General features: G+C 48.8%; 1 long non-coding RNA gene across 1 annotated transcript; it reads left to right on the forward strand.

Moving 5' to 3' along the window:
* Nucleotides 1-10,342: 10,342 nt before the first annotated feature.
* On the forward strand, nucleotides 10,343-14,730 carry LOC131898067 (uncharacterized). The gene is made up of 4 exons (XR_009375839.1): nucleotides 10,343-10,383; nucleotides 13,450-13,639; nucleotides 13,936-14,160; nucleotides 14,250-14,730. It is a non-coding gene; the product is annotated as an uncharacterized LOC131898067 (long non-coding RNA).
* Nucleotides 14,731-17,236: the final 2,506 nt, after the last annotated feature.

The raw sequence follows: 17,236 nt of genomic DNA on the forward strand, positions 1-17,236 counted from the left end.
GAGACAGCATCTGCCCACTGGACAGAACACCCACCATCCCTCACTTCCACAGCAGGGCAGGATGGAAGGGCCCTCAGCTTCCTGGAACTGACTCCTAGGGCCCTAGGCTGCCGGGCTGAAATCACAACCATCACGTTGTTCACCACCGTTCAGTGGCTCCCTGGCTGAAGGAAGACCCTGCTCTGGCAGGCCCCGTGCCAGGACCTTCTGGGCCACACATGCTGACCCTCCGTGCCTCCCTGGCCCTGCGTCTCTCCCTCCTTCCTCCCTTCTCCCTTTTCATTCCTTCACTCGGTTTCCCCGAAACCTGCCGGTGATTGTGTCCTTCCATCAGAGATCTAGAAAGTTCGGCTGAACCCACACCCCGTTCCTCCTGAGAATGCCGGTACCACAGCCTCCTGTCATCACTCAGGGTTTAGCAGGTGTCCTGTTCCTCAGGCTACCCCTCCCCCCTCCCGCCACACACACACACACACACACACACACACACACACACACACACAGAGTTGTGTCACTCACAGACTCACCTGTGATAGCCTGGGGTGAATAGCCAGAGGTCCATTAAACCTGGAGGGACTTGGAGTCTGGCCTGAGGTCCTGGTACTTAGTCTAATCCCAGAGCTCTGCTGCCCTTTGCCTGTGGCAGCCAAGGCCTCAACCACTGTCCCGTGAGCACCAGCCCCAAGTCCAGGACTATGCGGCTGCGCTGATGGCCGGCCTTGACCCTGTGTTATTTGTTTGTTTGATTGTTGGGGTTAGAAACTGTCTTAAAGCAGCCCGACTATGCAAAGTATAGGTTTCTGTCAGTTCCTCAGGCCTTAAGGTCATTAAAACGGGGGCTGACTGAGGAGAGAGGGGTTTGGGGAATGCAGAAGTCCACCTCTCTGTCTCTAGATCCTGACTTGTCTTCCTTTGCCACCTTCCTGGCTCCTAAAACCCAAACTCTGCGAGTCTCTGGATTGTTCCCGTTACATCTCCTTTATGTTAAGTATGGGCTCATTCTCAGAGTCAAGGGAAATTGTTTTCCTACCATCCCCTCCCCACTTGTTGACCCCCTAGAGAGCTCAGGTCCTCCTCTGACCCCAGGCTCAAGGCAACACAGACATGTTGGGCCTGGATGTTTCTGGCTGGGAGATGCTGTGGTCAGCATCCTCACCGGGTATTCAAGGACTGAGGGTCCAGTCACCCTGGAGTTGTAACCGTGATATCATATCCGGTGACTTCTTCTGTCTGCTATTTTGTTGATGACCTATGTGGAGAGGCCTTTGGGAAAGATCGGAGGCACAGGAGGGCAAAGGAAAGGCTGTGCCAGCTTTCGGTAGCGTGGGGGGGTGTTCAGTGGGGCTGGGGACACAGGGAACAACATGGGGGTTGAGTGGGGGTCGGGCGACACAGGGGACTGTATCTCACATTGATGTTCAGAACAGACAACTGTATTTTTGCCTTTGAAATGTAATAATATAATGTGAAGAAATGAACCTATCTCTGTAAAAAAAAAAACTACTAATAAAAATACTCATTAAAACATTTATCTGCATTGAACATGTAAGGTTTCTTCTTCTTCTTCTTCTTCTACTTCTTCTTCTTCTTCTTCTCCTCCTCCTCCTCCTCCTCCTCCTCCTCCTCCTCCTCCTCCTCCTTCTCCTTCTCCTTTTCTCCTTCTCCTTCTCTTCCTCCTTTCCCTCCTCCTTTCCCTCCTCCTTTTCCTCCTCCTCCTCTTCCTCCTCCTCTTCCTCCTCCTCCTCCTCCTCCTCCTCCTCCTCTTTCTCCTTCTCCTTCTTCTTCTGTCATTCCTGAACTAGCACAGTGTGTCTACCGAGCACACAGCCTGTGTGCTGTGTTGGGTATTTTAAGTCAACCAGAGATGATTGAAGGTGTACAGAGGGCTGTTGGCTCCGCTGTAAATACCACACCATTGCAGAAGAGGGGCTAGAACACTGGATTTGGGTATCAGTCCCTGGACTTCAAGGGAATTCAGAATACACCTAAGCCCAACTCTGCTGGTGACCTTTTCTTTCCTGTTTATTTTTCAAATATTGGTTTCCTTGACTCTTGTGTTGCCACACTGTGCCCCTGGCCACGCCCCTGGCCACGCCCCCTTTCCACCCAGACACACTCTGGGTCCACCCACAGCTCCTTCCTCAAATGCGTTCTCCCCACAGATGTATTTATTTGGACTGGCTGCTGCTGCCTTTTTTTTTTTTTTTTTTAATATTTTTCATTTATTTATTTACTTATTTACTATGTCTTGTGAGGGCACTTGCCATGGCATATATGTGGAAGTCAGAGGACAGCTTTCAGGAGTTTTCAGTTGGTTCTCTCCTTCTATCACGTGGGTCTCAGGGATTGAACTCAGGTCGTTGGGCTTGGCAGCAAGACCCTTTACCCTCTGAGCCATCTCGCCAGCCCTTGTTTCTTCTTTTATTCCCAAAAGACGTGTGAATGGACTTCCAGTTTCAGCCTGGCTAAAGAAAAAAATTCAATACACTTGTTAATGATGGCAAGGCAGGTTTTATTCAGGGGAGTCATGGCAACGGGTATGAGGACCACGAGATGGAATGTGGGGGAGAGAATGGGTTCAGCCCCATCTTCCAGGTGATGGGACGTTAGTCCCCATACTCATGTGTTAATGTTACGTGGAGTTGGCACCTCTGGGAGGTAGTTAGGGTTAGATGAGGGTCTAAGAGCTGGGCGGAAAAGAGGCCTAGGCTAGGATGCTTGCTCGGTATTGTCATGTGATGTCTTCAGCCTTGTTAGGACGTAGCCAGAAGGCTGCACCAGGGTCCAGCGCCATTCTCTTGAGCTTCCCAGTGTGTGTGTGTGTGTGTGTGTGTGGTGTGTGTGTGTGGTGTGTGTGTGTGTGTGTTCTCCCAGTCTCAGCTCTCCAGTTACAGCAGAAGACAAACATATCATCTGTTCATCCTTCCTGTCTGTCTCTCTCCGTCCATCTCTCTCCACTGTCTGCCCTAGTGGACAAGCCTGAATCTTTAGCTTTAAGACAACGCCCGACTGCTCTCACACCTTCGTACCTGGTGTCACCTTTCAGTCCTGCACCATGGGAATTCCTTCTTTGCCCTGCTGCCAGGAGACAACTTCCCTCAAGCAGGCTGTTTCTGGCAGGCTTCTCCACCAGAGAGGGAAACTTCAGGGGGTGAGAGCAGAAAGCAAGGGTGCTGGGTATGTTGGAAATGGGTGGTTTTCAGAAGAAAAAAAAAATGAGATTAGAGTCACAGGACTTGTTATTGTATTTGGATAGGGGATTAAAAAAGGATTCATGGAAGTTAGCATTGGGGGCTGGGGAAGCTATTTGTGTAACCCCCAAAACTTACATAAGGCAGTTTTATAATGCATGATGCTTTCTTTTCCTTCTGTCTGAGACACACGGTGGGCAGGGAGGTGTTATGAGAAGGAGGGAAGTCTTGGAGTTGTGCCCTTCTACTGGGTGGCTTTCCCAGTGGGAAGGCCAAGGTGAAAGGGACCTGGCCTGATGAAGCCTTCTCTCCTAGACACCCGCTGGCCCCTTCTCAGTGTGTCCTCATGACCTTTCCCCTGGAGTCTTCCCCCCATTAGATATATGGTGACCCTAGTTAACCTTATAAGGATTCAATGGAAGACCTGCCTGCCCTCCCCCCAAATAGGCACAGGAAGGGTTAAGGTTTCAACCAATGACTTTGTCAAATATTCCATCCATGAGGGAGCTGGAGAGACGGCATCAGCTGCTTTTACAGAAGACCAGTGTTTGGCTCCCAGCACCCACAGGGCAGCTCACAACCATCTGTAACTCCTGTTCCAGGGGACCCGACGCCCTCTTCTGGCCTCTATGGGTACTGCATTGCAAATGGTGCACAGCTGTGCATGTAGGCGGAACACTCATGACTAAATCTTTTAAGAGAATTTTTTAAAAATGCCAGCCATGAGATAATATGTTAGGTCACCTACTGTCATTCTAGGAATTTAATATCACAACATCTGAGGTTTGTACCAATTTTTTTTAAAACACTCAAGTTAAAATGTCCCTGGAAAGCCAAAATGCCTGGCCAACTGTTGCTCATCTCACGGGAAAAGTGGGTTAAATAACTTGTACCAGGAGAAAGTGGAGGGAGGGGTGAGACATGGAGGGCCTTGATAAATATCAGGAATTCCCAAGAACTATTATCTGTGATAGTAGAAGGAAGAAAAGACAACTTCCAGGGATTGGCATATGATAAGGAGTCCAGGTGTGTCTTAATCCGTACCCATACTGGCCTCGTGGGGATCTGCTCCCCAAAAGGTGTTACTCACTAAGCGGTGACATAAGAATAAGAACTGAGTATGCCAGCAGGCACGGCCTCTCCATCAAGAGGAGGGTGACTCTTTCCTGTAACCGCTCTTTCAAACTCAGCTGCTTATGAAAGCGAAGGAGGTGTGATCCACGCTTCTACCACAGCCAGCGTGCATGGGGAAACCAGACCCGGAACCACTGCAAGTATTTATTGTGGATTTATTGCTGGGGGTGACTCAGTCTTCAGCTACAAAAACGACCCTCCCTGTTTTCCCTGTGACATGCCTCCGGGCTAAGGGAAGTTAATGGGGCAGATCATTTGAATGCCGACCTCTGTACAACTAACTCTTGCAATCCCAGAAAGGCACCCAGTCTCTGTTCCTCGTCTTTAATTTCCACCAGATTTTAATTTCCACAAGATTTTATTTTTAATGTTGTGCCTAGGCGGTGGTGGGGGAGGGGTATGCACACATGAGTGCAGGTGCCTGTGGAGGTCAGAAGAGGACACTGGATCCTTTGGAGCTGGAGTTTCAGGTAGTTGTGAGCTGCCCGGTGTGGGTGCTGGGAACTTAGTCCTCTAGGAGAGCAGTGTGCACGCCCAACTGCTGAGCCATCTCTCCAACCCCCACCCCATGTTGATTCTACTTTTCTTCTCCCCCTAGCTTTAAAAAAATTGTGTGTGTGTGTGTGTGTGTGTGTGTGTCTGTGTCTGTGTTTGTGTGTGAGAGAACATATATATGGATAAGAACACGCATGTGAAGGCCAGGAGACAGCCACAGGTGTTCTCCTCAGGAACCCTTGACTATCTCCTTCCGGACAAGGTCTCTCATTGGTCTGGAGCTCACTGTTAGGCGAGGCAGCCATCTGCCTTCACCTCCTTAGTGCTGGGATTACAGGTGCACACCACCACGCTGCTTTATATGTCTGTTCTGAGAGTCAAATGCAGGGCCTCATGCTTCCAAGGGAAGTACTCTACTTGCTGAATCATCCTCCCAGCCCTCCCTCGGGCTTTTGGATTTATGTTCTCACTCTTAAATAGTCAAAATTCAGAACTTGAGTGCCCCCGCTGGACCACCGAAACAAACAAACAAACAAACAAACAAACAAACCCGTAACTTGCAGATTGATTCCTAAGGAGTTAAGCTTGCCACCAGCTTGGAAGTCTGACAGTAGCTTGTGACATGTAGCATTTCCTCCTAAAATATAACATGGAATCTACACTGCTAGTGGGATATTCTGATCTGAATTAACCACACTATGAAATATGCACTTATCTTACACTAGGAAAGTCTGCCTTGGCAGAGAAGAATGGGGCAGTTCTTTCTGTTTCTTTCTTTCTTTCTTTCTTTCTTTCTTTCTTTCTTTCTTTCTTTCTTTCTTTCTTTCTTTCTTTCTTTTTTTTTTTTGAGACAGGGTTTCTCCATGTAGTTTTGGTGCCTATCCTGGATCTCGCTCTGTAGACCAGGCTGGCCTCAAACTCACAGAGATCCACCTCATTCTGCCTCTCGAGTGCTGGAATTAAAAGCATGTGCCACTGCCGCCTGGCTGGGTCAGTTATTTCTAATTAACCAAAAGAACAGCTTGGCTGTAGTGGCACACACCTTTAATCCAAACATTTAGGAGACAAAAGCAGGTGGATCTCTGAGTTCCGGGACAACCAAGGCTACAAGTCTTTTGGTATGCTATGAACATGTGTTGCTCTGATTGGTTGATAAATAAAATGCTGATTGGCCAGTAGCCAGGCAGGAAGTATAGGCAGGGCAAGTAGAGAGGAGAATTCTGGGAAGAGGAAGGCTGAGTCAGGAGACGCCAGCCCGCCGTCCAGGGAGCAGCATGTAATGACACACAGGTAAAGCCACGGAACACATGGTAACATATAGATGAACAGAAATGGGCTGAGTTTAAATGTAAGAGCTAGTCAGTAGTAAGCCTGAGCTAATGGCCAAGCAGTTTTAATTAATATAAGCCTCTGTGTGTTTACTTGGGTCTGAGCGGCTGTGGACCAGGTGGGATACAGGAAAACTTTCAGCTACAACCTGTCTCAAAAAAAAACCAACAACAAACAAAAACAAAACAAAAACTCCAAAGGAACAGTTAGAAAAATTTACCAACAAACTGGAAACCTGAGAGGAGGCATTGACAGACAGGTTCCTCCCTCTGTCCCCACTCATTCCCATCACGCACACATTTGTTTTCACCTGTTGTTATAGTTCTCATTTTGTTCATATATTCAGGCCTTCATCTCTAATCCTGGGGGTCTGGTTGTCAGTGGACTAAGCCAACCATTCTCTTCTCACTGTGGTTATTTAGCAATGGGTAGGGGCTGGAATCCTTGCTGAGGACTGTGCGGAGATGTCTGCCTGGACGCTCTGCACTAAAAAGAGACGTGTAGAACATGCTTCCTATTTATAGAGTCTAGAAGTCACAATCATCTTATGACCACGAGGAAAGTGCTTAGCTAGCTGAGGACAGACGACAAGGAGAAAGTCAGGAAGCATTCAGGTTCCAAGATGAACTGGGCCACAGCAGGGCATGCTTCTCCCTGGGTATTTTTCTTATTTCCTAAAGCATATAGGGCACAGTTGGGTCACAGTTTGTACTGATAAGCTTCCCAGAAGTGTGCGTAGGTGTGTTTCTGCCAGCTCTTCTTTCCACTACCTTTTTATTAAGGAGTCTGCTTGCCATTTATGCATTCTATGATGCAAGGGACATTGCTGTGGAAATTGGTGTCTGGGCGGCCTGAGGTGGAGGCGCTTCCTCCACATAGGATTCACTTCTGTCAGGCCCTGTGGGCTCTGCTGGCCAAGGACAGCTTCAAGCTGACGTCTGGTTCGAGGTTCCAGAAGGCAGCCTGCCCTGCAACTCTCCAGCAGCCAGTGAGTGTGGCTGGAGTCAGCCTTGTGGGGCAGCGTTTCTGCTTCTGCACTTTAAAAACGAAAGTTTAGTTTTTGTGTATGACCATTTGCCTGCATATATGTCTGTGCATATGCAATGCCTGCAGAGGCCAGAAGAGGGAGCTGGATCCTCCTGCATCTGGAGTGACAGATGGTTGTAAACCATCATCTGGGTGCTGGGAACTCAATGGAGGTCCTCTGCAAGGACAGCCATTGCTCTTAACCAGTGAGCCACCTCTCCAGCCACGCCCCTCAGCTTTTTAACTCTAACTACCCTGTCACTGAACCCAGTGCCTCATGTATGCTAGGCAGGTGTTTTACCGATGAGCTGTATCACCAGCCATTGTGTCCCGCCATGCCCTGTTCCCGTGGAGAAGCAGAGACGGTGGGAGACAGGGCACTCCTTCCTGCTCAGTCCCTGACCCGGGGGTTACTACCGCTTGCCACCAGCTGGGAACCTCATCCCATTCCACCTGCTGTAAGACGCTTGCCTTCAGTTATAAGTGACACCTCTGTATGGTGGCTGGTGACGGGATGGAATTGATAGCACGCACACGGGTCACCCCTTCCTTCCTAACGGCCAACCACGTCCTTAGGCCTCAGCCCATGAACAGCCCTACTCTGTGGGAGGCAGACAAGGCTTGTCGTCTCCCCTCTGCACTTGACTGCTTCTGCAAACGTGTCTGTTTAGTAACTGATAGGCAGCTGTATTCTCCGTGGATGGAAACTCTGGCGCCTTCCGTTACACAGAGAGGCTCCGTTCCCGAGGATGTCCTGATAATGTGATGGAGGTTAGGGACACGAAGAAGGTTGGGAGGAGGAAAAAAGGGAGCTGCATGTCTGTGTGTTGGGATGGACTTACAGGTACTGAAGTTTCCAGATTCTTCTGCCCTTCTGCCATAAATTGTACAGAGACACATGGAGAATAACGGGGAGACCCAGAGGGGCTGGAGGTGTGCCATGCCTCCCCCGTGGCCTGGCTCTGAGTGGACAGAAAAGGGGAGAGCAGGGGAGGTCTTCAGTGACCTTTTATGGGTCATTAGCAGAGTAACCCATCTCCTGAGCCCATATAACACGCAGGCTTTTCCAGGCATGCTCCTCGGCTGAATGAAGCCAGGTTGTTGAATAGCAGTCCCCTAGGATTTGAAACACTCCCTCCAGGAGGGGCCACTCAGGAGGCTCCAGAAGTGGAAACTTGGAAGATTCTAGAAGAGCCCTCCCTGGCTTTGGAGCGTAGAAAACGGTGGTGAGGAGCTTGCTGAGCTGCAGAGAGCAGAGATTCTCCGGGGTAGAGCTGCTTGCAAACTGAGCAGAGAGCGCCCGAGTTGCGGCCTCCATGAGTCCTCACAGTCTTCCCCATACAGGTTAGAGCAAACTCGCTTACTGCTTCCTTTCCGAAGTGGCTTGTGCAACGCAGTCTTGTGCAATGTGGTCCCGTGGGTTTTCCTCCCGGCGCGGAGGTCGTCTGTGGGTAAGAATGCCAGGTCTGCACCCTGTAAACAGGCCACAGAATGCTCGCAGCTCTTATTCTAGGACCTGGAGTCACTTTCTCCGGGGCGATGCCTGTTTACCGAAGCTGGGTACCAGCAATAAACCAAAGTGCAACCTCACCAAAGTTCAACTCGGCGAATCCAGTGAGTTCACGGCGGCTTTTCAGAGACAAGCGTGAGTGAAGGGTTATTTACAGAAGTGTGGGTGACCCCCCCACACCAAACAGCTGTGCCACCACAAAGGCCGGTCCCTGCCCATCTTCAACCCCGTGTCATCTGACATCTCCCACAGATCACTTGCTGATGAGGGTGTCCTGACTCAGCATTTCTCCACCCTTGCGAATGCCGGTATCTCCTTGGCCATCGAGCACCGATTATTCCGCTGTGGTTGCCATGGCTACGGGGGCGGCGAGGCAAAGTCCATGATGGCCACTTGTTATGGAAAAAGTGAAACACAACGGGCCTTTTATTAAAATCGTGCTTAGATCCATTGCAGTGTGGTAGCTGTGAAGGTGACTTTTAACCAGGTGAGGTGGTTTGGAGCTACCACGGGGCACCGACATTCTGAGTCCAGCCTGAGTCTCAGCTTGCCTCTGTTTAGGAGAAGTCAACCCTCCCAAGCTTCTTCACTTCCAGCCTTAAAAACAAAAAAAACAAAACAAAACAAAAAAAAAAACAAAACAAAACAAAAAACAAAACCAAGCAAAACAAAACTTAGAAGGAAGCATCTATAGGCTTCATTCAGAACGCTGTTTTATGAAGGTAATTTTTATAGAGATTTTAAAGACTTGATTGGAGATGATGTCTTCCCAGGGTCTTTGCCTTCCTTATACTCCTCCTAACTCACTGCTCACACGCTGCCCCCCAAGCCTTGTGGAGCCTGTGCCCACCCGAGCAGCCGTGACCCTGCAGGGTGCTCTGGGGGCCACTCAGGCCTATCCAGAAATCAATGTCCCACGTGCTTCACCCAAAACAAGCATGTTCACGAGGTGACTCATCCACACACCGGCCCAGGCTGCCACAGCTGAACATTCCACAGGTTGTGTACAGTACTCCAGCCTGTTGGAAGCCGGAAGTCTTGAGGCCAGAGTGTCAGCAGGACAGGTCAGGGAAGGCCGCCGTACGCCTTCTCAGTGCATCCTCACGGGGTCCTCCCTTACATGACCCCTCCCCAGCCTCCCCGCTGCCTCTCCGTCCTCTTACAGGGCTCACAGTCAGGTTGGAAGGGAGCCCATCCCCACGGCTTCAGTTGACCTAAATCACCTCCCTCAAGGTTCTGTCTCCAGTACAGCCATGATCTCACATCCTCAGGACCTGAGGAATAAGGAGGCTCAGCTTAGCCTGAACTGGGATGTAGAGCCACACCAGCCCCGCCTTAGACGGGGCACCTTTGAAGGGTCAGCCCACTCCAGAGCGCTCCGTTTTGACAGTGTCTCCTGCTGCCTCCCCTCTTTCTCAGGTACACCCAGCAGCACCTTCCGGTAACTTCCTGAAGCCCAGGGTCCACCTCAAGAATCAGCTTCCAAGCCGGATGGTGGTGGCGCACGCCTTTAATCCCAGCACTCGGGAGGCAGAGCCAGGCGGATCTCTGTGAGTTCGAGGCCAGCCTGGGCTACAGAGTGAGTTCCAGGAAAGGCGCAAAGCTACACAGAGAAACCCTGTCTCGAAAAACCAAAAAAAAAAAAAAAAAAAAAAAAAAGAATCAGCTTCCTCTAGCTCGCAGGGGACCAGGTCCAAGGTACACACACCTCCGTTTCTTTTATTCTCTCCTGGGGGAAGGAACACAGGTAGTGAGTGCATCCAGAAAACAGTGCTTCCAAACACGGAGAGTGACCAGAGTGGAGGGTGATGAGGAGGGAGTGGGACAAAGAGCTGAGAGCCTTTCTTCAGCACTTGCCTCTCGCTCCACTCTCATTGGCTGGGTCTTAGTTGGGGGCCCAGCGCCTCAGATTCTACAGACACAAGGTTACAGACTTCATACCTGCGTCTCCTTCCCGAGGCTTCAAACACGTGCACTTCGCTCTGCATATCAGCATTCAGGGCCTCACCAGCCATCTCAGAAATGAAAATCATGTGGATGGAGAATTCAAAAAATAGAAAATCTCTTTCTCTGAGGTCCCCACAGAGCAGATTAAGGGGTGAGCTGAGTCTGGACTATGGTTGTAGATGTTATAGGAGGGGGTGGCCCTAGGGAGGCGCCGGGAGAGATCTGAGGAAGGCGACTTTGCTTCCAAAGTGAAGTCTTGATCCTGTGACCAAAGGTGACCCCAGCCCTGGGAGCTTCTTCACATCTCTGTGTAATGTCACCGCCTGCCCGAGCAGCTCCCTTCGGAGAGGACAGGTGGGGAGGGGCTGGAGCTGAGGCCTTGCCAGGTCCCCTTACCCATCCTCAAGTGGATAGTGGGTCGGGAAGTGATTGCAAATTGCAGACAGGCTTTTAGCTCGTTAGGAACAGCTATGGAGTACTCATGATGAATGTAATTGTCACATTCATGCAGAGAAGGAGTCACCCCTTGCTCAGTTGTTGTCCCCATGAGCAATGGGCTATTGTTCCCAGGTCCTATAGCCTCAACAAAAGTGTATTTATGTCTGTCCTGTTTCCTCTAGGAGTCCCTTATACTCCTTATAGGAAAAAAAGTCGTGTTGAGCCAAACACGTAACTGAGGTGAGGAGGACAGGAAGTGCTCACAGATTTGGAAGGAAACTTCCTGAAAATCAGACAAGAGCAAGAAAAGCCTCGGGGTTCAGCTGTCCAGTCTGTCTCCGGCCTTCTGAGGGCCCCTGGAGGAGTGCATGCCACCCCTCTGCCCTGGGAGCATCATCCGCACCAAATGTTAAAGGAGGGTTAAGTCATGGAAGGTTGGTAGGACCTTTTAGAGAAGGCCACGGGGAGCCTGGGTAGGAATTTGGAGTCAGTTGTGAAGCCAGAATGCTGCAGGCTGTCCCTGGGTACCACCACAACTTTCTCTGCGTGTGGTCAAGTGCCAAGGCTCTGGAGCATGGGGAGTTTCTAGAAGTTCTTTGGGGGAGTGGGGGACAGAGTAGAGCTAGAATGTCCAAAGTCAACTTGAATCCTAGCTATCAAACAGAGACTATATCCCTATCTACACACACACACACACACACACACACACACACACACACACACACACACACTGTGCATGTGGTCCAGAAAGGGACTTCAGATTGCCAGGATCTGGAGTTACAGGGCATTGTGAACCGATGAACATGGGTGTTGGGAATAAAACTCAGGTTTTAAAACCTGAGTTATAAAACCACTGAGCCATCTCTCTAACCATCTGATTGTGAGATCCGAAATAAGCAGTAGTGCATTGATGCTGGAGTCTATTTTGTCTAAAAAAACATGTACTTATGACAGAACGGGGAAACTAATGATGAGTTTGAAGTCATCAATGTCTTTTTTTTTTAATTTTTAATTTTTCAAGATAGGGTTTCTCTGTGTAGTCTTGGCTGTCCTGGAACTCACTTGGTAGCCCAGGCTGGCCTCAAACTTACAGAGATCCACCTGCCTCTGCCTCCCAAGTGCTGGGATCAAAGGTGTGCACCACTACCGCCCAGCGTGATCAATGTCTTAAATTACTAATTTTTTTTCTAATTTTCTAATTTTTATTTTATGTGCATTGGTGTTTTGCCTGCATGTATGTCTGTGTGAGGGTGTTGGATCCCCCAGAACTGGGGTCACAGACAGTTGTGAGCCATCATGTGGGTTCTGGGAATTGAACCTGGGTCTTTTGGAAGAGTGAGTAGCTAGTGCTCTCAACTGCTGAGCCATCTCTCCAGCCCTGACTTTGGAATCTTTAAAAGCTATCCTTGAGTATGGATCGATGACCTTGCCAACTTGATAGATTCGGATCTATACTGTGTATTGCTTGGTCAACCACGCAGACTGCTCAGTCTCTACGAGTCCTAGGTCCCTTAAGAGAATTTTGACTCAGATTTTTCTATCTCCTGCCTGGAAAACAAAGACAGGGTTAGCGATTGATTCTTTGTGTGATGTCCTTTCCATTTCACTTTAAAATAACTGTTCTCAGTTGTGTTGAATGCATACAATACTGTTAACCTTTGTTTTTTCTCCAAGACAAGGTCCCACGTAGCCCACACTGGTCTTGAACTCAGATTATAGTTGGGGATGACCTTGAATTCACGACCCTCCTGCCTCACTTCCTCAGTGCTGGGATTACAGGTGTGGGCCCACTACAGCTTGCCACGCTGACTGCTTCTAAGTATGTAGTTCACTGCTCTTCACTAGTTTCTAGTGCTATGCAGCCATCACTGCCGCCCATCCCCAAAGCTCTTCATCTTCTGAGTATCTGTACCCACTAAACAACCGCTCCCCACCCCTCCTTCTCTCCGCCCTGGCACCCACTGTTCCACTCTTTTAGGTCCCATACCCGTTTGCAGTGATTTGTCTTTTGTGAAAGCTTTATTTCGAACAGAATGATATTCTCACACCTCATGCATTTATTACCTCCTTTTCAAGGCTATGTCCTATTCCACTGCATATACAAACGATAGGCAATAATCCATCAATAGATAGTTGGGGTGCTTTTGCTTCTTGGCTCTGATGAACACAAATAAGCAAATCTCTCTTTAAGACCTTGCTTTCCAATCTGTCCAGTGTATATCCAGAATAGGAGTTCCTGGATCACGTGGTACTTTAATCCACAACATTTGAGAGGACTGCACACATCTGCCCATGGCCGCTGTATTATATCCCCACCAGCAATGTGCAAGGGGCTGAGATTTCTGCACATCAACACATATTTTCTACTTTTTAAAACAGGAGAAACTGACTAGGTTTCAACATTTCTGAACTTGTTCTGAACGTCTGAGCTTCAGGACACTATGGAATGTTTGTAGGATTCACTCTTTACCCCACCTCAGACCAAGTGGGACCGAAGAGGCTGGGGTGTAGCCTTTTGACAAGCACGGGTGTGTGCTGATGCCTGTAACCATGGGAAAGTCTCCTGTAGGTAGGATTGTAGGCATACTGACAGCAAATGACAGGATGATGATGATGATGATGATGATGTGTGTGTGTGTATGTGTGAGAGACAGAGACAGAGACAGAGACAGAGAGAGACAGACAGAGAGAGAGAGAGAGACAGAGAGAGAGACAGAGAGACAGAGAGACAGAGAGAGACAGAGAGAGACAGAGAGAGACAGAGAGAGCGCAGCAACCAGAGACTCCAAGCCACACTCTCAAGGACTATGATGCCATCTTGAGATACAATGGCAAACAAGTCAGTTATATATCTGTCATTTCAAGCCTGAAGTCTTTCCAGTCGTGGACCTGTGTAAAAATTCAAGATCTGGAAATGAGACATTTTTAACTAAGGAAATGCTCTTCAAAACTTAGATTTTTACCAGCGACCTCCAGCAAAATGCCCTATTATCAGCTTCCTACAGATCTCTTGAGAGCCACCCTGAGGCATTATTACGGAAGCAATCCTCCCCAGGGCCACTTCCCTGGCTGTGCCGCCCTCCATGAAGGGTGAGTCATGTCTTTTGTCCTGTGCCTGGAATTTGGGGATGTTTATGAAAAGTTGTTGTAAATAGTAGTCATAATTCTTCTCTTCACAGATTTTTTTTATTTGAGAAATGAGTACCTCATCACGTACAAACGTCACATCACTTCCAGCCCCATTGTCGCCTGGGAATAGTCTCTCTACTGCTTCATCAGAACAGTGTGTCATAGACATTCTCCGGAGAACACGGTTTTGGATTGCCACCAACAGTGTGGAAGTGTCCAGACAGCTCATCAGTGTCTTCCCTTGCCATCTCAGATCCGATACAGAGGCTCCCACAGCTAGGGAAAAGCACACAAATCCATTTATGTACACTCTCTGTGATAGGAAGACTTCATAAGGGAATGAAGACCCAAGGAAAAGAGTTGATCTGTGTGTTTTCAATGCTAGGGCTTTTATCGTCTTGTCTGTTATTATTTGTTATCTCACTGTGTAGCCCTGGCTAGCCCAGAGCTCTCTGTTGTAGACCAGGCTGGCCTCAAACTCATGGAGACCCTCCTGCTTCTGCCTCCCAAGTGTTAGGACTAAAGGCATGCTCCAACCTCTTTTCTTTTCTTTTCTTTTTTTTTTTTTTAACCGGGGTCTTTTCTTTTTATTAAAGATAATACAATAGATTTTTAAAAGAATCATTTATTTTTTGAAATTATAATACAATTACATTATTTTCCCATCTCTTTCCTCTTCAGCCTCTCCCATGCAACCCCCATGCGCTCTCTCAAATTCATGCTCTTTTTTCTTTAATTGTTGTTGCATACGTACATATATATATATATATATATATACATATACACACACATTCCTAAATACCCAAACACAAAAATACAACCTGCTCAGTCCTTATAATATTACTTGTATGTATAGATCTCAGAGCTGACCACGTGGTCTTAGATAACCAGTTGGGGACTCTACCTTGAGGACGATAATTTCCCCTACGGCCAGCATTCCCCAGCTGCCCCCCAGTTCATTGCTGGGGTTGAGGTCCCTCAAGTTTTCCCTTTCCGTGTTAGCATTGTTCAGGTCTTGTTCAGGCAGCCATGTTGACGAGACTTCGTGAATGTAGCTTGTCTGACACCCAGTGAACACGAGAGCGTGTTATCCCAGTCCCAGTTGACACCACAGTTCCTGCACCCAAGGCTCAGGGGTCATCTCAGAAGAGGGAGAGGAAAGGTTATAAGAGCCAGAGGAGCAAGCCATTGGCTGTGAGATGGTATCTTCTAGAAATGTCAGATAAAGCAGGTTTCATGCGTGGGAGGCCATGCTGACTGGCTCAGGGGCCCCTGCAGGGGAGTCTTGTAGCCAGAGAGAGGAGGTGTGCTCAACTCTTTTCTAGTTTGGTTAGATGAAGGAGGTTGTCATGGGGATATGTGATTGGATAACAAAGCGCCATCTCATGTCAAGAAGGCGGGTTATCAAAACCTGTTTACTCAGACTCTTCTCTGTGACCTTGTGACTCCAGAAACTCCTGTTCTTTTCAGCATGCATAGGAACTGTACCTCTCGGGGCAGTCCGAGGACCCTCCCTGGTTTGTTAGCAGGTTGTTGCTTAGGATCGAACCCGGGGCCTCAAGGTTGCTTAGACCGTGCTCGACAGCCTTTGTCCTGGGTTTGATCCCTGTCCGAAGGGAAGTGACAGTGGCATTTCTGCTTTCACCGTCTTGCACCCCAGAGTGCCGTATTTTGGAGTGGTATGTCTTGAGCCCGTCATTACCAACTCTAACTTTTGAGGGGGAATCTGGATGTTGGAAGCAAATGCTACTGAAAAGGAAAGTATTTTCAGTGTGAACTCCTTGGTCTGGCTAAAACACCTGTTCCCTTGAATTCCCCAAACAAGTGGGAGTAACTGATATATGCACATCATGGGGACAGTCGCCAGAGGACAATCAAACCTTATTTTCAAACTAAGTGGCATTAGCATGAGACTTCTGAACTTGGTTTGGTTTTTGAGACAGGATCTCACTGTGTAGCCCAGGCTGGCCTGGAATTCCATGTACTCCTGCCATGTGTGAGGCCGTGGGTCCAGTCCCCAGGACCACAGACAAACCCCAAACCAGAGGTCAGAAGAAAAATAAAGATTTTTAAAAATGTGTACTTTTAGTAGTTTGAGCACACATTGAAATGTTTTTCTAAGAAAGTACAAACATTGGTCACTTTGTAAAGATTTGAGGCCACTGGTCATTGGGCAGTGTGTGTGTGTGTGTGTGTGTGTGTGTGTGTGTGTGCGTGTGTGTGAGCGCTTTTACCGTTTAACAAGATGGGAAGAAAAGCAGGCTGCCAGAGCTTCGATTCACTTAGCGCAGACCTCTCCAGGCAGCCTGAACCTGAGGGCAGCAACATCAACATGACAGCCTTTCATGGAGTCCTTATCACCTGGACCGCTGTTAGGAGGATAATTCGGGCTTCCGGCCCTAATGACAAAGCTGTATGGCCAACACTTCACAGTGTGTTCCCTGGCTCTTTCTCTCCCAGCGGGACTCTGAAGAATGTTCACCTCTCTGAAATGACAAGAATTGTGAGAAGCAGACCTGTGTTCCGTTCACTGCGGCCGCAGAGCAGAGAAAATCCACTCACCCCACCAGCGGTTTGTTGGGCTCTGCTGGGAACCACACCCCCACTCTGCCAGCTCGAGTGTGTATTCTCCTTTCAGGGGGTCACAGAGCCAAGCCAGGCTTGGAGTGAATGACCGTCACAGTATAGGGCTTCCCCTGTGGAGAGAAGCCCGTGCTGGACACCAGCTTTCCAGAGTGGCCCAGGGGAGATGGTAGAATGTTGCCTTCTTGACATCTGCTTCCCTTACTTCCCAGTAGCCCCGGCTCTGTCTACGGTTTTCTTTTACCAAAAGCATTAGTTAAAATCTATCAGGAGTAGCAGGCCCCTTTGGTCTAGTAGCTGCATACAGAATCAGTGAGTTAAAGATCAGTCGTGACACTCTGTGGAGACTGTGTCAAACACAGACTGCCAGGCTGAGTGCGCATCTTTCTACAGGACTCCTCCCCTTCACTCTCACACCCCCTTCCCCTCCTCCCCCTTCTCCTCCCCCTTCTCC

This window comes from Peromyscus eremicus, chromosome 23, assembly GCF_949786415.1.
Source record: "Peromyscus eremicus chromosome 23, PerEre_H2_v1, whole genome shotgun sequence".
NCBI lineage: Eukaryota > Metazoa > Chordata > Mammalia > Rodentia > Cricetidae > Peromyscus > Peromyscus eremicus.